Genomic DNA, 26151 nt, shown 5'->3' with positions numbered 1-26151 from the left:
TTGCTGCTTGCAACACCAGAGGCCTGGGGTTCGAATCCCCCCTGTGGTGTAAGTGGCAGAAATGCTGCTCTGCTACACAGAGGGCTCGAATCCCAGGAGTTGGACTCGATGATCTCTAAGGTCCCTTCCAACTCGCATGATACTGTGATACTGTGATACTGTGATACTGTGATAAGCAGGAATGTTTGGCATGATTAGCAGTAGTCACAGTCCTGGTGTATTTGTAACAAGGGGAAGTGTGCTGCTGGAAACTGAAACATTCAAAGTGGAAAAGTCCTCATCTTGCATCATAAGGACATTTCCAAACAGTGTCATGATGTCAGATGAACAAATGAACAGCCAGAAGAGCTTCGTATTCAAAGTGGTGTAATGGACAGCTGCAGAGAGTGGAAATGGGGTGGTGGTGGTGGGGGGAGGAACGGTTTCCTCTTATGTGCGGCTATGTTGAGAAATGCAGACGGTCTTGGTGAAGGGATTTTCTGTTGTCTTAGAGACACAGAAGCATGATTTGTGGTTGAGGCCTCTCAATGGGACTCCCAGAATAATGACTGCAAACCATGGCTTGTACCAAAGGTTGCTCCAAGGAGCACCATGGTGAAGGGTACATGCTTTACCTTTAATAAACCTTTAGTTTCATGTAATGTGATTCATCAGCTACAAATAAGAGGGAGCAGCCAGTATCAAACACCCAGTGGCTTTTGAGCTTCTGCAATGGTGATCCTGGTCTGCTGTATTCTGGTGCATGTGGGCAGGCAGCTGCAGGCTTTCAGGCTGGATTTGCCTTTCTCTTCATTTTCGTCTTCACACTGGTCTACATGCCAGTCCCAACAGCACAGCCCCATGCTGAAACCAACCCATGCTGCAAAGCTTTATTGATTTTACAGCACTTTAATGGCAGTGTGAATGAAGAAGAGTGTCTCTATGTGGCAAACAGTTAAAGCTTAAAACAGGGTGGGTATATGTGAACAGCCCAGAGAAGGGTGTTTAATCAACCACAAGGCCAAGTCTGCATTTCTGCTTCAGCCCATCCTATTTCAGTCTGTGTTTTCAATATACCCTGAGAGTTGAGCTCAGCAAGTAAACACCACATGGTTCAGGCAGCAGTATGAGCACAGCAGTGCTTCCGTCTCCCTGCACACCAGTGTTAAATGAACCTCCAGAGGGCGGGCAGTGTTGCAGTATTTCTGGTTTCTGGGGGGAATGGGCTTGGAGATTTTCCCACTTAAATACCTGGGGATATGCTGGGAAAAAAAAAGTGAGGAGAATGCAAGGTCCCTACTGATCCATTGGTTGTCTCCACTGGTCTCCAAAGCCAGGTTCCTCAGTTCAGTAACCCCTGTGATGTCTCTTTGGAGCTAAGTATTTTTAGGAGTCAAATACTGACCTGGGCCAGCCAGGCAGCTTTAACAGTGTTTTCTGACCTCCCCTTGTGATTGCTCTCCAGCACTAGGTATTTTACCCACTGCATATTGCAGGTACCTGAGAAAAGGTTCTGAAATCTCATCTCACAGTATGCAACTGTCAGCCCTAGCTACATTGTAGTAGCCAGGGATGTCCCCATCTGAATACCCTGGGAACATATCCCATTTTACTTAGGCCACATGGCCATGCCCTTGCATGTACACCTTTCAGGGGCACCGTGTCATGAGGGATGCCCAAACCCATTGCACTGATGTAGTATTGGAAAGGAGGGAGCTTGGGAACCACAAGGAAGAGCTAAGAGAGCAGCCTGAGAAATAGAGAGGGGATTGGGCAACAGCATTCAGCACCACTCTTAATATGCCTCTTCCCTATCTGTGTTTTTTCCTCTCTTTGAAGGGCTTTGGGTGATCTAACACTCAAAACTGGATGATATCAGAGGATGAGCCTCTGTCTCCTGTGTCCATACAGCCTGGGGTAGGATGCTGAACTGGTTTTGGGGCAGAAACTGGAGACTTAATCCTCATTTTCTAGCTGAGTGATGTCTGAGGCTGATTCCCTCACCTTTATCCTCTTCTGAGCATTTTCTGTGATGTGCTGTAAGCAGAGATGAGACTGATGAATGTGCTCCTCTGCATTTACCCTTTCCTTCAGATGAAAAATAATAATAATAATAATACTGACCATATTCCCTTCCAGTATTCATCACCTGATTTACATTTCATTTATTTCTATAGCCCTGAACAGACATTAGTAACTCATAATAGTAATAATAGGAGTTTCTACTAATAGAACTCCTTCCATCTGTGGAGTTCATATTATGGACAAGCACCATTAGTCCTATTTAGAGATGGATTTAGCTGGTGCAGCTTGTCCAAAAGCAGACGTGGCTGCAAGTATTGGGACTGAAACGCAAAGATCCTGATTTCAGCCCTGTCCTCAGCTCAGCTGACCCGGTACAGCCATTTGAGGGTATGGGAAAAACCATCATTCAAAGGATGAGATGTGAGGGATGCTCAGGAAGAAATTGAACCTCCTCTCTGGAGACTGCTGAATTTCACAGGGTTGTCCCAGAGCAGCAAAAGAAGCAATGTCCCAAGCTCTGGCCTCTATACTTATCAGCATGAAATAACTATGAGCGTGAAATCAAACAACAGGCTTCAAACAGGAGCTACAATGACTCTAATTTGTATGTACCATTATTTGATCTTCTAACCTACTAGGTTTAAGGTAAACCACAGTGGAATATCAAGCAGACATTAAATGAAACAGTGTCATTAATTCAATCCAATGAGATATGTTTTATATAACAAAGGGATTTGTTCTGATACTCAAACAATGTATATTAATGAAAGAGTTGAAATAGATTCATTTCGTTCTCAAAGCAAACACATTAAGGAAAGCCATCAAGAAGCAAAGAACATGGTATTTTTTTTTTTTTTTTAAACTGTGCTTTATTTAGGGCTAAGCTGGAAAGCGTCATTCAATAATTACAGAAGATTACAAGGAGTTTTAGGGAATTGAGAGTGAAAGAGCAGTTGTATGGAACTGCAGCTGCGTTACACATCTGTACTTCCTAGCTGTGGGCTCAGTCTGGCTGTCCTTGCTCGGGCAAAATACCCAACACATCCCAGCGGGAGTTCTGCTGGAGTAAGGACGGGAAGATCAGGCCCATTAGGGAATTAAAAAGTAAAAAAACAAAAAATTAAGTAAAAAAAGGGGAAAAAAAGAAAAAGGAAAAAAATGAAAGAAAAAGCAAAAAAGAAACTTGAGATCAAGATAAAAAATTACTAAGAAAAACAAACAAGAACATCAAAACAGAGTTAAACCAAAGAATCAGAAACAATTATCACACTGCTCAGTCAATGCAAACAAGTGTGAGAATGATGTAAATCAAGTTTTAAGACTGCGAAAATAAATTATAATAAATATGATATACTTTAAAATATATGTGTTCTTAAATAATTCATTGTTTTTTTCATTTTCTGAGTCAGATTTTTTAAAGCAATGTCTTATTTTTTAACTGCTCTAAAGTCATTTACCAAAGATAAATATCGTGCTTTCATTAAATAGTTTTCCTTGTTTTTCTCTATCATTACAATTAAAAGTCCTACAAAATATGCAAATTTATTTACAGAAAAACAGAGCCAGCATCTATTTTTTTTTTTTTTTTAAACATCCCCGTTTCTCAAAATTCCTTGTAAACAGTTTCAGAAGTTCTTCAAAGAGATTGTTTGCTTAATGTTTGTCTTATACTTAGGTTTTATACTTAGGTTTTTTTTTTATGTTTTTTTTTTAATATTTTTTAATTTTTTTAAATTTTTTTTTATTTTTTTATTTTTTTTATTTTTTAAGTTTAAGGTTTCTAGGCTAATCACTTGCCCTGAAGGTTTCTAGAGCAAATATGGAAGCTACTGAAGCATAGGATGATGGGAATTTCGCGGACAGCAGATCATGAAGACATGAAGCGTTTAGCTGTGTTTCGTCGCTCGAGTTAGAACGAACGTCTGATAAAAAGACAGCTGTTTTGTTTTCCCATTTGCATTGTCTACAGAGTCGAGTTTTATTCTGTTTATTTTGTTAATAGCTGGAATGCTTGCAGTTAAAAAAGCTGCCATAATAGCCATTTATCTCCTTTGTCTCCTTAATAAATAACAGCATCCAACAGCAATTGGCAGAGTAGGAATTTATGCTCAATCTAAACTCTACAAAAATTACAGTTCTACAACATCTTTGTTTTTAGCATTAACGCTAACTTCTATGTAGTATTATTTTTTTTTGCTTTTTTGTTTTTTTTATTTTTTTTATGATGTCTAATTTTTTTTTTCTATTATATAGGTATTTTAAACTTTCTTTTTTAAATTCTGTACAACTATTAGGATTTTAAATGGGGAGAGTTAGAAGCATTTACAAACCTTTTTCTTTTTTTTTTTTTTTTTTTTGTTTTCCATTTTAATATCAACCATCTTTCCTTTCTCTTCCCTTCTATGCTTTTTAGTGTACTCATTTATGTTTTTCCTTTTTTTACTTTTTTGCTTTTCATAGATATCCATCTAACCTGCCTTTAACAGCGCAATCCTTACGTATTATACAGAAAACCATATGAAAGCTTCATAGACTCTAATTAATGTATAACCAAAGAACCTCCCAAAGTATCAAAGAACTATTATCTTGCCGTTTTAAAAGCATTTAAGCGTTATTTTTTTTTTTTTTTAATTTTTATATATTTCTTATAATCGCTCTCAAAAACTGTTTTAGGAACAGCTCAGAGAAAAGGAAAGAACTTCCATATTTTACATACAGCTACAAGTCTGCGGTAAAAAGTTTTGTCCTTTGGTCCCTATATAGCTAAGGAATGACAGATAAAGATGCTCAGTGACTGTTACCATGGGTCGCGCATGGTAACCGCATCCTTGGTGGCAAACAGGCACTCCTTTGTCAGTATCCAGGTTTGCATCTCCTGTTTGAAGAAAAGCCGCTGTGGTGATATCAGTGTTTCTTCAGAAATCCTGGTTGATCTTGTTCCTGTTCTGATTTTACTTATGTGTTTGTTTGTTTGTTTTCAAGCGCATGTCCTTCGAAGTCAGCAGATGTGATACTTTTCTTGAAGAAATGTTACAGTCTAAACAATCAAAGAGAGAATAAGTCTGAAGTCTTCAGCTTGATTGATATTTGCTGATATGTCAAAGGTGTAATCCAACAGTTCACGTTTTTTTGTTTTGTTTTGTTTTTAATATAGATATACTTTTTTGTGTTTTTGTTTTGTTTTTGTTTTTGTTTTGTTTTTCTAATTGTGGCCCATTCAGCTGCTGCCCTAAAAAATGAAGAAGATCATTGCAAATTAAATCAAAAAGGGAAGGGGGAAGTAGGAAAGGAGGGGGGGGGGGAGGAGGGTATTTGGGACAGGGGAAAGAGACCTAAAAATGAAAACGAAATTAAAAACAAGTCTGTTCTTTTGGGCCCAATCCTGCTCCTGTTGAAAGTAATGGGTGTTTTCTTCTCCCTTCAATTGGGACAGGATGGGGTTTCTGCTTTAGTGGTTTGCTTTTTGAGTCATTGGCTCTGATTCTGCTCCCACTCTTGTCAACAGAAAGATTCCCCTTGACTTCAGTGAGAACCGGATCAAACCCAAAGCGAGCAAGGTAGTCACGATCATGATAGAGAAAAATACAATTGTTCCTAATAGTAATAATAATCATAAATCAAAACGATAGTGAGGGATGTCTATTTAAATCTGTATCACTGTGTATGTACAGATAACTACGTTTTAATTATTTTTTTTAAGAAGTGCCACTTTACAATGCCAGATCACAATCTTGCTTGGTGGGCTTTTGTAGTGTGAAAGGCATTGAGAAAGAATTCTTCTGCGTTTTAATGGGATGCTGTCTATGACAGTGTGTGAGCGTTCTGTGGAGACAAAGCTGCCAATAACATCTACATCTTTTGTGAATGTCAGAAAGTGGGACTTTGAACAGGTAATTTATAGGAGGTTAAATTAAAAAAAAGGCTGTTAGAATAAACTTTTTTTTTGGGGGGGGGGAGGGGGGGAAGTGAGGGGAGGGGAAATGTAAAGCTAACGTTTCTTAAATAAAAAAAAAGTTATTTAAAAAAAATGTAATCATGATCCGACTAGGCTTGACATTTAAGTAGGATGCTTAATCATTAAGGATTAGCTCTTATCTCTTTCTAGCAAGCAGGTTCTTCTTATACACTTGGTGATTTATTACATCAAGAAACTTAGAAACTGCAAAAGGTCCACTCTGGTGGAAAAGTGTCATGCGGAATATCAATCCATGCTGGCAGGTTTTCACACTGTTGGTTCAACAAACAGCAAACCGTACACAGCAGTCTAAACAATTACAACACCAAAAATAATAATAGAATAAAAAAATAAAAAACACTCGTCAAGGACCCTTTTTCAGTTGTAAACAAAAAGATGCATTTTGCGTTTTGATCTGGATGTTTTTAGTTATTTTCTTTTTTTTTTCTTTTTTTTTTCTTTTTCTTTTTTTTTTCCCCATTCAAAACAATCCCTCCCTCCCCCTAAGCAATTAATTTTGTCAGGAGTTGCTGTAATACAGAACCTTAGAATTAGGAATTCTTGAAAAGACATACAATGAGGTTTTTCTTGGGGTTAGTATACATATATATATTTTTGGATAGCTATAGTTTTCAAACTACTGTTACTATCATTTTTTGCTTTTCGTTTTATTTCTTATCATTTGTTTTTAAAATTTTGGAGAGTGATTTGAAATATCCTAAGGGGTAAAAAAGGCGTCAATTGAAAAAGGCCCCCAATTCTCCGGAAAAAAAATAAAATCACAAGATTTTCAGTGCAAAAATATTAACCACACATTTTTTTTCTCTCTCTCTTTTTTTTTTTTCTTTTTTTTTTTTTTTCCAAATTTTCTGTAACGTTATAACAATCCCATTTTTTTTTTTTTCTAAAGAATTAGGAATCCATCTTTTTTTTTTCCTTCTATGTGACATCTAGAGAAGCATAAAACGCTGACGAGAAATCAAACGACAAATAAAGAAACCACTGCAAGCACCAAAAACGAAACGAAAATGAGCACAGCAAAAAATTGTGGCAGCACAAAGTCAAAAAAGGCACATGTGATCATGACTGGCCAATCATCAACTGATACAACATCCAAGAAAAATGCTTCAATCACGGCACCTGCACGAAACTTGACGGCATGTCATGCAACCAATTCTTAGCTTGTTACATGACGCCATCATGTCACACTTTCAACTTCGAGTTGATTTGAACTTACGGCCTGGGGGACTGTATTCTCCACTTTCATGTCATTACGTGAACTTTTTTCCTAGCTCAGCGCGAGACTGTGGTGGATTTGACTGGCTCTTGGTTGGTTTTGTTGGAATTTGATTGAATGACAAAAGAAGAAAAGATTTTTTTTATATATATATATTTATATATAGTGTGGAAAAAGGGAAAGGTAAGGAAAGAAGATATATATAAAAATAATAATAATAATAATTAAAAAAAAAGTTACAAACACAGCATCAGTCAAAAAGCTCTAATGGAAATACTTGCCGTTAAACTATATAAAACAAAACAAGAAGGAAAGCAAAGCAAACAAACCAAAGGGAATTAAAGAAAAGAGGAAGAAAAGGAAGGAAGGAAAAAGAAAAGGATGGAGGAGGCCTAGCCAGAGACACACACGTAAAACACACACTTAAATGTAGACACACAGTCAACAGTGAACAGTAACAGAACGCTGTGCAGCGGCTGTTGAGGAGAGCATGCACTGAATGAATGAGCGCAGACACAGATCGGTTTGCAAAGTCTGGAAAATAAATACATTCGCTGCCAACCAGAATGCTTTCATTAGCACCGGCCTCTCCCACACCACCCCCAGCCTCCAGGGCATTGCGGGACAGCTAGCCAAAGTCCGCTGGGAGCTGTGCCATTTCCTTGGATGGACTCTGGAGCTGGCACTGCTCTAATGCAATTACATCCCAGAAAGTTTAAAGTCGTGGGGAAGTAATAGACCAAGAGCTGCTTTGACTACTGAGAATTAAAAGAAAACAGAACAAAACAAAACAAAAAAAAAAAAAAGAAAAGAAAGAAAAAGAAAAGGAATAAGAAAAGCAACTACTGGTGGTTGTTGCATGTCTATTTAGTGGTTCTCAGGACGGCAGGCTCTGGATACAGCAGTGCTGGTATGGTGTGAGAAGCAAACTTGTAGAAGGACTCAGAAGACACAATGGTCCCTAAATCTGCATCATCAAAAGAAGGAAATGTTTTACTGCTTTGCTGTTTGGCTTTAGCCTGATTAATTAAAAAAAAAAAAAAAAAAAAAAAAAAGAAGAAGAGGAAAGAGGAGAGGACAGAGGAGAGCAAAGGAGGGCAGGGGAGGGAAGGGTAAGGGAGGGGAGAGAAAGGGAGACGGGAGGGAAGGGAAGGGAAAGGGGTGGGGGAGGGGGAGGGGAAGGAAAAAGGAGAGGAGAGGAGAGGAGAGGAGAGGAGAGGAGAGGAGAGGAGAGGAGAGGAGAGGAGAGGAGAGGAGAGGAGAGGAGAGGAGAGGAGAGGAGAGGAGAGGAGAGGAGAGGAGAGGAGAGGAGAGGAGAGGAGAGGAGAGGAGAGGAGAGGAGAGGAGAGGAGAGGAGAGGAGAGGAGAGGAGAGGAGAGGAGAGGAGGAAAAAAAAGAAAAAAATGAATAAAAAAGAAAAAATAAAAAAGAGAAAAAGAAAAAGAAAACAGAAACTGCCTGGGGTTGGTTGCTTCAGAATCTTCAGAATCTTCAGAAACACTCCGTCTCTTTCCTACCAAGGAAAATGTCCCTGTATTGGCCCAGTTGGTTTTGCCTCAGTAAACACCAAAAATCACTGCACATAATGATATACTCATCTTAGCTGGCAGGTCTGCACCCTGTGCTCAGGTACTGCATTCCTACCCCCTTGGCAGGGCTAATATCTTTCCTCCCAGCCTATTTCTAAAATGTCACTGTATACAACTGAAATTTCACCTTGTGTTTCTTGCGTTTGGGTGTCACAAGAACACTGTTGGCAGTTCTTATCCTGAAGTCATGCATGCTGGCTAGAGAAAATTCATTCATTGGCTTTTTTTTATTATTTGACTTTATTTATTTTCTGAGCTGAAATACGCTTTCTGGCTAGCACCATTACGGTCAGCTGATGAGACGGTGAACTAAGCCCCTGAACTTAGCACTGGCTTCAGTTCTACATCTTGTATACAGCTGGCTGCTTCTTGGTTGGAGGTATCTCCTTCTCAATGACCTGATCCCAGAACTCTGAAGCTGGATGAGCTGGAAGTGTCAGCCTAAGCTTCCTGGGGTTCAGGTGAATGGAATGGACTGTTTCCCCTAAAGGGCAGATGCGAGATTTGATTCTACAGTCACTTTTCAAGCCAAAAGGCAGAAAACTGTCTTATTGAAGATGGCTCAGGGTGGAGATGTTGTCACTTATGTCTCTGGACACTCAAGAAATAAGCAGTGTGAACACTACAGATCTAGGCTGTGCTTAAGGAAGCAATACAGCCTCTAGCATCCCTCTTACCCATGGGGGCATTTTTGGCTACAGACACCAGTCACAGGATCAGAGGTAGCCACACCATTGTCAGTGTATCTATGTGCCTATGAGCATAGATACCACCTCACCTATGCCAGCTCAAGGCTACCCTCAGGCTGAGGAGAGGCTTCTGGACATAACCTTGACTGGGAAAAACATTTTCCCTTATGGCTGGAGCAAGAAGGACCAGGTTGGTCTGCCATTGGCTTTGGAGCAGGTACTACCATCCCTCTGCCCATCCTCTACACACACCTTCAGACAGTGGGGATGTGACGTGCACACACACACATACACACACATATGTACAGATGAAGGATTAGAACTTGCTGAGGCTAAAAGAACAAAACAAAACAGAAAACATGCTTTCAAATGAAAGTCAAATGTGGTTGTTCTGTCTGCCTAAATCTGGTCTGTCTTTCAAGCACCAAATGAAGCTGTTTTTCTAAAGCATGGGCCTGTAGCACCTCCTTAGTAGAGAGGAAGAGATCCTCTGGACATCTCTAGAGAGATATCCTGTTCAAATGGGTGAAGTACCTGAGCTTGGGCAAGGTTTATAGTGAGCAGTAACATTTTTACATCAATTGACAAACGAATAGACTACCAAGTGCCCAGTGCTCTTTTTTTGGGCCCTAACCTCAGGCAGACTTTCCCTCTGGAGAACTCCATAGGTACATGCCTTTCTTGGTTGACTAGGCAGAGGACTCAGATACCTATCTGATGAGGACTGCTTCATCAGATGCCTGCAATTGAGCGGCAAGTTAGGCGTCTATGTTAGACAGACTGGACGCCAGCCAAAGTCATCTGCTTAAGGGAAGCAATTCACTTTTCTGGGGAGAGATATAAACCCTGGGTACTGCTGAAGTAAATCTGTGAATAGAAATGTTAACATTATCAAGACAAGACCCTAGCTCAGAAGTGGTGTCAGGGAAACAAAGAGGAAGCATGCTTACTGACCACCTGGGGTCTGCACACAAGGACAGATATGGAAAAATATCTTTGCTTCAAGTGACACTGACCAAGAACGTGCTGTGCTGAGCAACCATAGCCAAGTGCACCTGGTAAATGCCAATATTCCTCCAAAACAGCTTCTTGTTTGAAGCCTCTAAGTGGAGATGGAGACCATCTTCTTTGAATGCTGAATGGAAATAATGGCTTAAAGCCCTAATTAGGCTTCAAGTCATAATACCTCCATCAGAGAAAAGGACTCCAGGTGACTTTAGTGGGGAGAAACAGGATTTGAATCCCACAAGTTCACACATCCTAAAAGATTCTTTTGATCAGACTGAACCATGGCAAAAAGGAGTCTGTGTCTGTCTTGATGATAATGAAGACTCTGAGTGCCTATCTTTCATGGGGATAGTCACACCCTAAGCCTTACATTACATTTGTTGATGTTATAAAGGGAAACCTTCCTAATGATCAGCAATGTCCCTCACGTCCAAATCTGATTTTTCAGCTATACATACATTTATTTCTGCTCCACATTGGTCTGCGGCATTGCTGAAACCTGACAACCATGCACCTGAGGCTCTGGAGACAGGCTAGGCTGCATTGCCAAGACTGTTGGATCATTTACTGAAGTGTCTTTTGCAGATGCCAACTGCCTCAATGTCAACAAGAGTTGGCTTTCTATTCCAGCTACTGAATATTTTGGTGGGAGCTAGTGAAGGACAGGCCTTTCCCAAAGACTCTATGAATGTGCAGATGATCTTTAAAAGTATGCAGCTCGTGTGCTCTGTTTCATTCAACATGCAGTCCAGGGAACATTAGGCTTTTGGGGGACCCTTCACATACCTCTCTGCCTGCTGTCAGGGTATGAATGTATCTGCTCAGCTTGCAAATACAACCAATGGCACATGCAACATTGCTCTGTGTTTTCAGAGGACCAGAGAATTGGCCCAGCACTGCCTCTTCTGTAGTGCACTGCCAGACTGATACTCTCCTCCCTCCACTCCATAAATGCATTGCCTTCTATTCCGCATTTTTCCTACAGTGTCCCTCCCAGTACTCCTACCTAGCCAATTCTCCATGGATCATCTTCTCCATCCCCTTTTCTGCGCTGTCTTAGAGGCAAGAAACCTCTTCCTGAAGGGACTCAAAAACCCTTCCAGCTCCGAAGAGACAACCTCTTAACCTGCATCCCTTTTGCTGACGGAACATTGCTCACCCTATATGTAGGTTTCTTTACCTGTATGCAACATCTATTAGCCACTATTTGCACAGTCATCCAATATGGGAGTCCAGACCCTGTCCTCCTGCCTGTTGGAGCCTGTGCCCAAGAACACCTCTGGCTAGGCAGGGGAGATATTTTTCCTACGGGTGACAGATCTTTACAGCTATTGCCTCTGAGGCTGATCAATATTATTTAAATTCCAACCTGTGTTTTTCTCCCTTGCCTTTCTTCTTGTTTCTATAGCAATTTCTCGCTCTGTTTTATACCTCTGCACCAACTTTCTCCCAGCACTGGTTGGAACTGCCTTCCCTCTGTTTCAGTCCTCCTCCTCACCAACCTTTCCTTCTCATGCCCCTGCATGAACCCAGTCCAGTGCAGATGGAAGAAGGACACAGGGTTCTCCAAAATAGGCTCCATTCCTGCAACAACCATTGCTAATAAGGCTGTCATGGGGAGTCCAAGATCAGGAACTCAAATTTCTTAGAGCAGGGAGGGCACGACGGTCAAGGGGATTTTGCATCCATGCTGGGATTAAATGAAGCCTGATCATTTATACTAAAGATCAGCGCATTTACCTGGGCTCTTGGGGTGCTATTTTTAGGAAGAAGAAAAAAAAAAAAAAAAAGGAAAAGAAAGAAAAAAAAGAGTGTTTTTGTCAGATGCTTCAGTCCTAACATCTGAAGGTTAGAAAGAAGACAGACAGCATATGTGAATCTATATATACATGAATATGCACACATCTATATCGTACATATGTATACATACAGAGGTGCTATATATACATATTTATCAACAGAGACAATTACATGTATACAGACAAAGGAGCTAATGAGATCTAACAGGGAGATGGGAGTCCAGCATTTCAAATGCTAATGTTTTCAGTTGTTTTTTATTTAAGATGCTCGATGTTCCTGCCTCATTTTTCCCACTTATAAATTAAAGGTGACGACAAAAATTAGCTTTTAAATTGTAATGCCCTTCTTTCAAATAACTGTATGACTTACTTGCTGTGCAGTGTTGTTACTAGGATTGTTCTCATTTAACTATGTTACATTCAGAGCTGGCTGAAAAATGATCATTATTTTCCGGGGGAAAACTGTCATTATTTTGGCTTTCTTTCCTGTAAATATTTTAGTTAATAAACAAAGCAAAACTGGGGTGGGGGAGGTGGCTAGAGGATGAGATTAATTTTTGGGTTCTTTTTAATCAATCTGAAAAACAATCCATTTTTAACAGAAATTTAGTGTTTCAAAGGCCAGCATTTTTAATCAAGACAGTTTTGGGTTTCTGTTGTTGTTGTTGTTTTTGGGGTGTGTGTGTGTGTCTATGTCTGCGTGCGCTCTTGGCATTTCTTTTTTAATCTTCTGGAATGAAAATTTGCTGCGGAAACATCCAGTTTGGTCAAAATGTCACTTTTTGGTCACCCCTTCCTCCCCCAGCCAGTTTGATGAAAAAATGTCAAACAGCAATAGCTGTGTCACCTCTGATTTATCTATTTTTCTAGAGCCATTAGTCTCAAGCAGCAGATGAAAAAGCACCGCATCGAAGCGGTGGTTCCTGCAGTAGTCAGCCTGGTCGGTCAGAAAATGTCACTGGTTCCCTGTGTGATGTTTCCTTTTCTCTCCCTGTCCCCAAGTGGTAGCAGGACGGGTGGCCACTGCATGATAGGGACCACAGGGGGACACCCTGAAGGAAATGTGGAAGAATGGAAAGCAGAGGTGGGTGGGATGGAGTGAGATGCAGGGTGCTCTGATCTGCCCTGCGCTGAAGTTTTGGTAAGGAGCTGTGGGGGGAAGGACTGAATGGAGCCCCGGCTGCCCTCCTCAGCAAGGTTCAGAATTTATTTGCTCAAGCAAACATAGCCATACATCCTGTTCCTCTCTCAGCTGTGCTTTACCAGCTTTGCAGACAAAGGTCAGTGCAATAAACTCAGGCCGTTTCGGGAAGCAGGGTGGTAGTGATGGTAAAAGGTCAAATGTATGTTATGTGGTTACTTTTCCAGCAAAGCCTGTAGCTTCTTCCACTTCTGCTGGCCAGCTCAGCAGCACTGGTGCCCTGAGGAGCACATGTTCTGCTTTGTACACGGCAATCACTCCTGCTTTTGCTGCTGGAGAACATTAGGTGGGAGAGGAAATTAAGCTGTGTGGAAGCTACCTTTCTGCACATAATGAAAGGTTCTTTATTACAAGGGGGCCTCAAGGAGTTTGCTATCTCCTGAGCATTGTACCAATAGTTTAATTAAAAAAATGTACATGGTTGAGAACCAAGTCTAATTGGGAAGCTGTGAGCGAGTCTCTGTGCCCTGTCTTTGCTTAGTTCTGTTTTGTTGTTGTTGTTTTTTTCTTTCTGTTTTTTCTTCTTCCCTTTTGTAGACTGACAAGAGCTTATCAAAATGCTGATGAACTGAATGCTTCACTCTTCCATTTTTATGCTGCTGAGTGTTACACAGGGACACAATGCTCACGTTCCCTTCCCTTTCTTCCCACCAGATGATGACACCTCCAGGAATTATCTGAAGGGAACCAGGGGAGGTTGTGGCTGGGAGATGAGGAGACCCCATCTCTCCTCTAAGCTGAAGTCTCTGCCAAGAGTCCCCAGCTTGTGATCTGCCAGTCCTTCCACACTTGAGGCGGTGGGGTCATCCAGTGCCCCATGATCACACAAGATTGCCTTGAGGGCTGGAAAGCTCTGCACTCAGAGGCAGCTCCAGCCTTGCGTAGCACTCAGACCCTGCAGCACGTCCCATGCTTCCTTGTGACATACAATGGGACTACTCCGCAGGGGTGAGACTTTACCCATGTCCTGCCAAGCCTGTTTAGCACCTCTCCTAGACTCTGTATCCCTCTGAATTAGAATGCAGCCAAGAACACATGCTCCCAGCTTGCAACACTCAATTACTCCTTCTGATATTTTATTTTTTTTGCCTGCAGCTTCAAATTACCTTCAAGGTGCACAGTGCAATTAGCTAAAAATATTTCCTGCTTCGTTTTAATTGCACTAAAACTCTAATGCACCTCCAGCGAGGAGCAGTAAGGTGGAAATTGGTGCCCCAAATATTTCAAATTGATTAAAGCCCAGGATGACTCAATAAGCTTACATAGTTCTATTAATTATTAAATGTTATTAATTTTTTTGTTAAAAAAAAACCACACACACACAAAAAAAACCCAGTCCTGAAGCCACATTCTATAAAATGTTTCTGAAACAGGCTACTTTCACTAAGGATAGGGAAAGAATTCCACCATGTAGCTGGAGTGGTTTCCATCTGAAGAATTCACAGCTCTTGGCAGATTTTATTATCTCTGAATTTGATTCTGAAAACACTTATGTACGTGACTGATGTATGTGACTTATGTATGTGACTCATTTCACTGCCACAGCTGAGGTATTTATATGGTTCTTATTTAGAGCTGGATCACGTTTTTGTTCAAAGCCTTTCTTGGTTGAAAATGCAGGTGATCAGTCAAAATATGTTTGCTTAAAAATAAACTAGAATTTTGTCTGAGAATTAAAAGTAAAGGAAAATTTATTTGAAGGCACTGAGAAGCATTGTGCTGACTTCTTCATTCCTTTAGTAGCTGGCTCATAAGATTACTTCAGTGTACTATGAAAAATTATTGAAAATAAACTCCAAATTCCACTTGCATTCAGTGAAGAGTTTGATTAGTCTCAGACCTTTGGTTTTCTGGTTCACTGTAATCTCAGACAGCCTATGCCTGCAGCAATACTGGCTGGAAGTGCTATCATCCTCCATCTCAGAGAGCTGAACTCGGGGCTGGACCCCTTTAGCTCTGCCACTGAGCTTTGTACGGGATCGCTCCATTCAACTCATTTTATTCATAACAAATCTGTGTGTCTCACATGGCTGAAACAGCAGGTCACTGCTGGTCTAGATGACTTTAAACACATCAGGAGGCCACTGCACGAGCCATTCAGCTGCCAGGAGCGAGGTGTTGTGAAAGGCACTGAGCAGCCAGAGCTGGAAAGCCCTCCAGCTTATCTTGCTGCAGCTGGAAGCTGAACCATAAACTGCTGCGAGCTGCCAATGCTTCAGATTTGCACCTAAGCCTGGTAATTTCACTCCCAAATGTTAATATTATTGGACTTATTGTTTTGGGATGTAGAAAAATATTACAGTCATCCGAGGTCCTGAAATTTTGTCAAGGAGCCTCAACAGGCCTACAGAAAGTTTAATACTTATTTTAAGTATTTAAGTTCTATCTATATTATCTATCTATCTATCTATCTACCCACCTACCTACCTACCTACCTACCCATCCATTTATTTTGCATTTTTAGTGCCATTGTGAAAAATTCTGAAAGGCTAATGGACTAATGAATTTTGGAAGTGTTTTCATTTGCCAGTGCCAGTGTGATATCTGAGTGTGCTGCAAGTAGTTCTCAGCTATCAAATGCACTTTCCAATGTGCATAGCAGTTGTGATCTGTATGCTATATGGATGTGCTTAGGAGGAACAAAGCTGAGACCCAACCGTTCATTTCACATGAGCCACCCATGATATGTCAGATGAGCAAGATTTCTGTACTGCAATGAATTCAGTGGATTTATCACCGTTCTCATACAAGTGTAATACAACCTTTGTGCCTCCCAGTGCCTGAAGGCTAAGGATCTCCTTAAATGAGGAATGGCGGTAGGGCAGAGAAAGATGATGTGCATCTCATCCACTTCCATGGTTGTGAACGATATTTGCTAACAACAGTGGAGTCAGCGGCAAATGTCAGAAAAAAGCTCCCATCTCTGCAACCCTCTCTCCTTCTCCTGTACTCTCCAGGGCAGGAACAATCTCTGACCAGCTCAGGAACCACTCGTGTCAGCAACTAATTCTTACACAATTTCAAGGGAAAATGAAGGTGCTCAGCCTCTTGCCACAGGGCACATTGAGAAGATGAGTGTCTGAAAGAAACCCAGCCCCTTGTTGGTGTGCAAGTCCATTCACTTGCTTGCTCTGAAGCAAGACTCCAAGAAGGCAGGTATTGGCTCCTCCTTCCCCGTGGGAATACAGGAGACAGATTAAAGAGAAGGGGAAAAAAATCATTTCACAGCTAGTCTGCCCCGAACAAGAAAAGGTTCCTGACACCAACAAACTAATCAACGCTGAAAGCTTATGAGGTCAAGGTTTCCCTTCTCCTCCATTATTCTTTTGATTTTTTCTGACTGGCTGGGACTTGAGCGCTGCCCTGGCAAGTCTATAAATCTAAAAACCGTTCTTGCCTTCCTCTGGAGCACACTGAAGACCATTTGAATACCTGTGGGGAGAAGTTAAAACTAATGCAACTGAATGCAACTCACAAAAAACAGCTTGTCCAGCCAATCTTCAAGCTCTGACCATAAATTGCTGTGAGTCAGGCCCAAGAAGCTTTCCATGCTCAACACGAAATGGGAAAGGCAGCTCTCCCTTCTAAGAGCAGGCCCTCTGGATTTAGTGTTTCACGCGGAGGCTTATGGCCAGGAATGTTAATGCCAGGGAACATGCCAGGTTTTCAGTGGGGTCTGAGCTGTGCCTTAAGGAGGGAGCCCTGGACTACCAGGGTTGAGCTCTGCTGTTCCTTAGTTCCTGTATATCCTTTCCTGTGCTCCCTAAAATACTGCTCAGCCTGTTCACAGCTGGTAGAAGTTTCCCTGACCCAGCAATCAAGAAGATTTCAACATCTGTAGAGTAATTTTCACTGGCACCTCTACAATGCAAAACACTCCTGGAGCCAAAGGAGCATCTCTCCACTATCACATGGAGAGGGATGACAAGCAGTCTAGAAATATCCACCTGCACAGGCTGGTTCTGAGGTTCCCTGTCCTAGGCTCTTTACATGCTCTCTGCACTGCAGCACAGGGATCTTTACTCAGCAGTCTTTTAAAGGCCAAGGCTGTCTCCCTCCATCTTTTCTGTTCTTCTCATCTTTTCTGCCTCCCTTATCTTTCCTGTTTTCCCTCTGTTTGGCTCTGCAGTACTTCAGTGAGTACACTTGCTCTGTGAGAGGCTCTGTTTGGTAGAAAACCGGAAAAGAAAAATGTCCTATTCCCTACCAAGGTCTGACAAACAGGAATCATAGCTGCAGTATAAGCTTCTCTGATGGATTCGGCTTCAATGAAATGAAATTAAGATTTCAGCAAACAAGCCCCAATTCCGTGGTACCAGTAGAACAAATGACATCTGATAATTGCTAACTCCTTTTGCTTATTCTTTGCTCTGTTCACCCTATCAGTCTCTCCAGATTATATTTTCAACTGAGTTTAATGAACGCCATTTATTAAACTAACACCAGGGTTCTGCTCTGGCCTCAGACAGATGTGCCTGCTAATATGAATCATTTTGTTCAATTGGATTATTCTGATAAAGTGCGGATCCCCACCACTCTGCAGAGCACAAACAAATGGGGAACAGCTCGCCTCCAGTTGTGACCAGCCGCTCCTGTTCATTAGGAGGCAGCTCCAGGCTCTGCAGGCAGCTTGGCAGGGTGGTGTCCCTACCGATCCCATCAGCTGGTGCTTCTGCTTCACTCCAAATCCCCACCACACAGAGAGCCCGAAGCTCTCAGCACAGCCCTGAGCCTGGCTTGTCATCACGAGAGTATAACCATCACCGTTCCTTTTACCAGCTCCATGGGCAAGAGAATTCACCTTCTCTGTCAAAATGAACGGTCCTTATTTGAATATATACTAAAATCCCCAAACTGTATATTCTTTCCTGCCTGGTGTGCCAGGCCTGACCTCTTTTACATTGACATCTGAGAAAATGTAGACTACTTATTTGCTATTGATCCCTCTTTACTCTGATCTTCTCCAATTTTTTGGGCAAAGGGACAGGGATGATATGCTTTTAAAGGCTTAAAGTACTTTATGAGTCAGAGAAAAGGGATAAAATCCGTTTGAAATCTCTCTCTCTGAGGTTTCCTCAGTCTATGGTTTGGGATTTTAGCGTTGAAAATGTTGGGTCAATCTCTGTAATACGCTGTGTTCAGGCACCAAACATCCATCTATCTGTCTATCTCGATACAAATCCTACCTTCTGTGAACCATAAAACTCCTCACTGAGTGACATTACCACTTCTCACATCGACAGAACATACTGCGCACACATATCTCGGGGAAAAATTACAGTGGCAATGTGAAAGATCAAAAGAGAAAAGCAGAAGATTTCTCTGCTACCTGACTGTAAGTAGCTAAATCCCACAACAGGTCTTTAATTGGCAGAAATCATTATTGTTCCATTAAATCCTATTTCTTTTCTCCAGGTGTAGGGAAGGCTCAACACTTCCAAAGCTAACTTTGATCCTTAGCACAACTCATTCAAGTGTGTTTCTGAAGGAAGAAATTTTCATTTCAATCCTGAGTAACACCTAGGAGTTACTTTAAGGAATCACTGTTGAGAGCCAGAAACCTGACTATTAGAAAGTGGGGATGCACTGAGAGAGAAAAGACCCCAAATCCAGCTACGGTGCTAATCCTTGTACCATTGCTAACAGTCCTGGATCATGCTTCTTTATAAAGCTATCTGCTGAGATCTGCATCCCTGTGTTCAAGTTTCAGTTTAGGAACACATTTCCTTTAGTGCAGTATTCCCTTATGTCTGATCATGAACTGTGGACCTCTCTCTAAATTGTGTTGGATTGGTCTTCATGAGGAATGGGAAAAAAAACCTACGTGAATACCTGATGGGGTTTCATTTAACATGGTCTGTAGTAAATAATGCCCTTGCAACTTGAGTGGAAGACACAAATCCTCATCTTCAATCCCCTGCTCTTCTGAACTCACCTTAGGATCTATCCTCTGAAATCACTTTAGGATCTATCCCAGTTTCCTAGAGCAGTTGTTGGACTGCCTCCCTGGCTTCCCATTGCAGCACCCTGTCTACCATGGTGGAGCAATGTCTGTCATGCAAGGAGAATGGACAGGGGAAAATAAAAAGAATGGAAAGCATTTACTTGTTATATGTCAGAAGAGATGGGGTGTCATGTCTGTTGATGAGTGGCGATAATGCTTCAAGGGGGGAGAAAAATGTTAATCATATTCAGCAATGACAAATCTGCAGCTGACCGCACAGCCTATGGGTTCGTGGTGGTCATGCTGTGCTCAGAAACTGGTGCAGTAGCTTCCCAGACCTTAGAAATCAGGGCAAGGAGAATCTTTTCAGGGAAGACATTGTATGGCATCACTCTATCATGGCAATCAATGTCCATGGAGCTCCCAAATCAAAGAAAGATGTTTGTTGGCTTCAAGGGCATAGACACAAGTCTCCAATTAAGTCATGTCCTTGCTAAGAGGATTTCAAAAAGGCTTGAAAACAGTTTACTTTTTGGACTTGAAGTGAAAATTGCTTTTCAGTTCAAGGAGGAAAGACTGTTCCAGCTCTGTTTCATTGCTGGGGCAAACTATGAGGCAGTTGGGAAACACAGACATGCTGAAAAAGCCATCACTTGTCTTAGCAAGGGATGGGTGCTCCAGACAGACCAGCTGCTGCATCCGTCCGACACAGGAAAAACAGGGCATCTGAAGAGGTGGGGGGGAGAATATCTCTAAAACAACAGGAGAAACAGCAATAGGAGAGAGAGGTTTTCTAAAGAGAATTGCTTGAAACCATAGCTTCCATGGGATGGCAAGAGAATTTAACTTGTTTACAAGTCACTGTAGCGAAAAGGTGTTTTTCAAATAAGCCACAGGGATGTGTTTGGAGATAGGCACGTTTGTTCCCTTAGTTTCTGCTCTAAAAAGACTAGAGTGGACAGAATAGGGACGCTGCATCTCCCTCTAGAATTGCAAATGGTTCAGATCTCTCTGCAATATCTCCACAAGGAGATGGTTTACAGTTAAGTAATTGTAGGCCTGAATCCTTGGCTGCAATACATCAGTGTCACTCCATGGAGTTCAGAGGAGCAGCTGATTGATGTTGCCTGAGAACTTCACCTGATCACAGTGGATAGTACCTTTCTGGAAGGAGCACTGAGTTTTCATTCAGTGCACTTCTTGGTTGGGAAATGACTTGACTGCTGTTCTTGCTTTCCCCTCCAGCTCAGCCTTCTATCCAGTCTTTCAGAAAGGTTGGATGAAAGCTCAGCTTAGTGGAAAAATGACCAATTTGAAATAAAAGCTGTCTTTTCTCTAACTGCAGTCACAAGGCAGGTCAAAAGACACCTGAGAAACAGTGTTTGCACTGCAAACCTTCAATTCTCTGCTACAGCTGAATCAAACACTTCAGAGACCAGAGTTTTGATATTCACTTGTATCTGGCCAAAGTTACCGCACCTATGAATTATTCAAATATGCAATTATTGCATTTGATATATCACTGGATATAACTGTGGGAATGAGAAACACTGTTCTAGTGCAGCTGATTGTATATGCCTTCCAAACCATAAGGACATCAATTTAAAGTGCTCACATTGATGGAGCACTCTGCAACCCCTTATTAAGATTCTTGCCAGCTCCTGTAGCAGTATTCCCCTGCAGAGTAAATTTCATGGAGTTTTTTAGCTTCCCTTTCCTTTATACCTACAGTGTAAGTGCCAAACACTACCCCATACAGCTTCAATTCATGGTTCTGCAGTAGCTCTGAAAGGTCAGTAGCAAAAAGTTCAGTTCATTTTCAGCCTATTGATCAATGCTACACAAGTAACCTGAGTTCTGTGAACCATGTGTTGCAGCTGACTTGTAATTTTGACTTCATTGGGAGCTTCCCCCATTAACCTCCTCCTTTTCCTTAGGGACAGAGGACTGTGCCCTGAGTGGTCTATACCATCCATACTGTCTTTACCTGTACAACAAAAAAGTATGTTCACAATGCTGATGTTTTCTTTCAGTTGAGCACACAAAAGGCAGATCTGTTACTCTTCAAGCACATGAAGCATGGGAACATCTCACAAGAGCAACACTTGCTTGAAGTCCTACACTGTGAGGTCTCTCATGTTGGACTTTGAATGACTCACCTTTTCTCTCTCCCCTGATACATGTATTTAAAAACTGACAACAGATTTGTTTCCAGTCTGCTCATTAATGGCTATTACTCCCCCACTGTCAAAAAGATTTTTCTGGTTTGTCCCTTATTTTAAGATCCTGTAGGAAAATGACCATATACCTTTTTAATCCTCATAGTGGTTTTTCCAAAGCCTCTCCGTTTCTGGGTCTTTCCCCTCTCTCATTCTTTTTATACCTATTTTATTTAGAAGAAGATTGCTTCTTGTCAATGTTTGCTGCTGCTGGAACAAACATTTTGGCGATGCATTTCCTCTGTGTTTTTCCATCTCCTTGGCTCTTGCTTCAGATCACTGCCGTTTAAAGTTATCTGTCTTTTCCTTTGCATACATTTTCCAGTTTTTCTTCAGCCCCTCCTGCACTGGCCCAGCAAATTTCTGTGCTGGCTGAACCTAATGAAAAAGTTCCTTCAAAGACCACTGATTACAGGTTACTGCAGCTGCCCATTAACTGAAGGAATCAGCACAGGAAGGCTCTAAATCTGACCTATTCAGCTGATGAGCAGTGATGTGGTCTCCACGAGATCCCATAGTAGTTTTTTATGCTCAAGGGACTAAATACAACGCTCCCTCCCACTCCCAGGCAACATCAGGGCTTTGAGGTTTTGCTGTAGAAAGCCTTTCTACATGGCACAACCACAGCAAGCCCCTGGTCTTTTCACAGCAGGGAAAATGCTGGCTGCATCATTGGAAAAAGTTCTCAGAAGACTCAGAAAGTTTACTCTGGAGCATCAGGACCAGTGGGATGAGAACTGGGATGTTAGTTTCATATGTATTATTTAATTTTGAAATAACTGCATTATCTAACATTTAAAAAAAATCATGACATGGGTTTTAATGAAGAATTCATGCTCTGTACTGAAGAGAAATACTACAGTATTGCATTGTGCTGCTCTATCACTCCCATGACAAATAGTGCGGATCTGTTAGTGACCTACATGGACTCATTTAGATGCAAACACAGCAATACTCCTGAAAAGCTGCCCTGCTTTGAGGAAGAACAAGTTCCAAATATTGCTGAATGGAATTCAGTCTCAGAGCAGTAATTACTGATTGTAATTTTGGAGTAAATGCAGTAATTAATTATTGTCGTTTTCCATCAGTGCATTATATTGTGTGCCAATCTTAGAATAACTACAATAATTAGCAAATGGGATTTTGCATGCTCTGGTATTGAAACTGTGGTTTATAGAACAGACATGAGAATTTTACCATCATAAAGTTATTAGCAATTTAAATGGGCAGACAGGTTAAAAATGATTGGCCTGAATAGAAAACGTTTCCTTGTCAGTATTGCAAATAACTTAGGCATTTTTGTTTCAAACTCCCCCAGTTACATCCAGTCGCGTGCTCACGTATGAGCACAACAGTGTGAAGTTTGGGTTACAAACACACTATGATGGACGTTTAATTTAATCACAGTTGTCAGTGGAAATTAAAAGGAAAAGTAACCCAAATAAAAAAAAAAAAAACAAACTGGCTGAGCTGATGTTTTTCCTGTACCAAAGCAGACTTTCCCAATTGAAGCTGTGCTGCTTTCACTCCCACTTTTTTCACTTATATAAAGTTTATGATGGAGTACTCTTTTGGTGTAATGATGCTAGTGCAAAGTTCTATAATGTAAGCAAGTCCCAAATGATCTAAGTGATGACTAAAGGATGGAAATGACAATAATCTGTGCAGGAGGATGAGGAATTGGTTAGCATGATTGTAGGATGCATAACTGCAAGAAATGAGATCAGGTCCTGACAAAGGATATGTAATCTGAATCTCAAGCTGAACAGCTGAGCAGCAAACAGTGAGATCATTGCAACTGCACAACAGCCTCTCCCTGGAAAAGACTATCTGAGATGGATAAGTAATCCCAAATTCACTAGAACACTTCCATCTGACTTTGCACTGAAGTGATGAGCAATGACCAGAGGAGAAAGTCATAAATGCTCCATTTACATCCTTTTTAATTTTTTTTTAATTATTTTTTTCCTCTTTTTATTCCTTTATGTAGTAACATACATATTCCAATGGAAAAAATATAAATTCCTATGGGAAAAAATCATCACCTATTTCAGCCAGCTGCAAAAATGAGCACCTAATTCCTTCTACAATAAATCACATATCAGCACGTATTCAAGCAGCTGTAAGGGAGGACCTGGGCATCTTTTCTTTCGTATTCAAACTTTGCTCTATGTTATTTCCTCTTGAAGAAGGAGGTTGCTTGGACAATGCATTCTCTTAATGTTTTGCCACTACTCTCCTTAGGAGAGGAACTTATAAAAAATCATACTATTTTTTTCCTATCTTCAGTATCACTTACACCCCACTCAGTCTGGTCACTCATGTACTTTGTCCCACTCAGTTTCATGCCAGTCAGTACTTCAATTTAGACACATCTCTCCATCTTTAGCTTTGAATAAAACTTCAATAGTAGCGTATTTGAGGTGGAAACTAACAGTTTTCCAATGACTGGTCACCAAAGTGAGAGGATAGTGAGCTGCTGGAAAAGACTGCCCAGAGAAGTTGTAGATGCCCTGTCCCTGGAGGAGTTAAAGGCCAGGCTGGATGGGGTCCTGGGCAGCCTGATCTGGTATTTGATCTCATAGCTGGCAACCCTTCTTGTGGCAGAGGTTTGGAACCTAGTAATCCTTAAGGTCCCTTCCAACCCAAGCCATTCTATGATTCTATGAAATGGAGCCACAAGAGGAATCTGGACAGGATTTTCACTGTTCTTCTGTGTATCAGCAATTTAGTTACACTGCAGTGTACTTAAAAGCTCCTAGGAATGGCCACCCAAGTGAGCTGTGGATTTCAGTACTTTTTTTTCTTCATTATTTCATGCATTTACCATCTGAAAGACATATGAAGTGCCTTTGAATCTTTGCTTTCTGGTCCTAAGGGGGGATTTGTAATAGAATATATTGATTTTGGCAGAGTTGCCTCAAATGATCCTTCTCTTTCTTTTTCTTACTATTCTCACAACCCTATTCCTTTTTTCTTCCTCCCTTCCTTCCTCCCTTCTTTCCTTCTTTCCTTCCTTCCTCCCTTCTTCCCTTCCTTCCTTCCTTCCTTCCTTCCTTCCTTCCTTCCTTCCTTCCTTCCTTCCTTCCTTCCTTCCTTCCTTCCTTCCTTCCTTCCTTCCTTCCTTCCTTCCTTCCTTCCTTCCTTCCTTCCTTCCTTCCTTCCTTCCTTCCTTCCTTCCTTCCTTCCTTCCTTCCTTCCTTCCTTCCTTCCTTCCTTCCTTCCTTCCTTCCTTCCTTCCTTCCTTCCTTCCTTCCTTCCTTCCTTCCTTCCTTCCTTCCTTCCTTCCTTCCTTCCTTCTTTTTTTTTCTTTCTTTTTCTTTTTTTTCTTTTTTCTTTTTTCTTTTTTTTCCTGCTATAACCACTTCTTTACTTATAAAGAAAAACGAGAACAGAAGGAGACATTTTGAAAATGTTTTGACTTCTGAATTCTTCAGAGCTTTTTGTTCTGCAGCTTGTGGACTTATTTGCCATATCACAGAGATACTTTCACTGTGTGATGGCAACTTTAGAGTGCTTGCAAAAAAAAGAAAAGACTTCCAATCAGTGTGGACTGGACTACTTGTGTCCCAAAAGGGAAATTTATCAATTAAAAATAAAAAGTGCATTCAGAATTAAAACAGTGACGATCTTTCCTTCTTGGTTGAGACAAAAAAACCTCTAGTGGATTACACCAAGATGGGTGTTTGCTTTTGTTTTTTGTTGGCAGCTTCTTATTTTTGGAAGGGAGTTTACTAAAGAAAAACTCTTTCTTAGAAAAATCCCAATTAAAAAAGATTTTTGAGCACATACTTGAAGCACTTGAGTAACTGCCCCAGTGTCAATATGGTTTTTCACATACTTCAAATTCGAATTGAGGAACCTGAAGAGCAGTGACCAAAGCAAAAGAAAATAAAAAATCCCCACAATTATTGTGTTTCAGCCAGTTAAAGGAGTGCTTGCTCTCAAGCTTCGCAACAGCTATCCATGCTGTGGACCTGCGGACCTGGCTGACTTCTATCCTGGTGGCGTAAGGAAACTTATTGCTGCACTGTCAATCTACTGAGTAGGCAAATCGCTGACTACCAATAGCATTTTGGTGACTGGAGTCTGCACATCAACCAGGCATGGGGGTACACTAACACACTGCTGAGTCAAAGACAAGCAACGCTTCTTTAAATACAGCTAATTATTGAGGTTTTAGCCCTGTGGCCTACCTGAAAACTGGTGTACTGGGCCACCATGACTAAAAATTCCATGTTTCTTAGGGTGCTGGCATGGAGATCTCACAGCACTAGAAATCAAATAAGCTGAAGAGAGACTGAAGCCCTTTCTGTCACTAAGTGTCCTCTTCAGTCTAACCCAATACAGTAATTCCTATGCTAAATCAGATCCTTCCTTGGTAGACACTCTACTGAAGCCACATACACTTGGCTGTTCCTTTTTGTGAGGTGCAAAATAAATCCTCAGATAACCAGATACAAAACGTTCTTCCTGGATAACTTCATTCTGCTAAAAGATTGGTGT

At 41.2% G+C, this 26151-nt stretch overlaps 1 protein-coding gene across 14 annotated transcripts in view; it reads right to left on the bottom strand.

The window, feature by feature from the left end:
* Window positions 1-4334: 4334 nt before the first annotated feature.
* Window positions 4335-26151, bottom strand: part of CELF4 (CUGBP Elav-like family member 4) — a 716695-nt gene continuing 694878 nt past the window's right edge. For 9 of the 14 annotated variants that reach the window (XM_072358990.1, XM_072358997.1, XM_072358989.1 and 6 more), the window contains exon 13: window positions 4335-5233. The gene's annotated coding sequence lies outside the window, so the exon portion shown is untranslated. Of the gene's footprint in view, window positions 5234-7196; window positions 7285-26151 lie in introns of all 14 variants that reach the window. The other 5 variants (XM_072358991.1, XM_072358995.1, XM_072358984.1 and 2 more) reach the window with 2 other exon arrangements.

Source organism: Excalfactoria chinensis, chromosome Z (genome assembly GCF_039878825.1).
Source record: "Excalfactoria chinensis isolate bCotChi1 chromosome Z, bCotChi1.hap2, whole genome shotgun sequence".
NCBI lineage: Eukaryota > Metazoa > Chordata > Aves > Galliformes > Phasianidae > Excalfactoria > Excalfactoria chinensis.
This window is presented reverse-complemented; position numbering and strand designations above follow the sequence as displayed.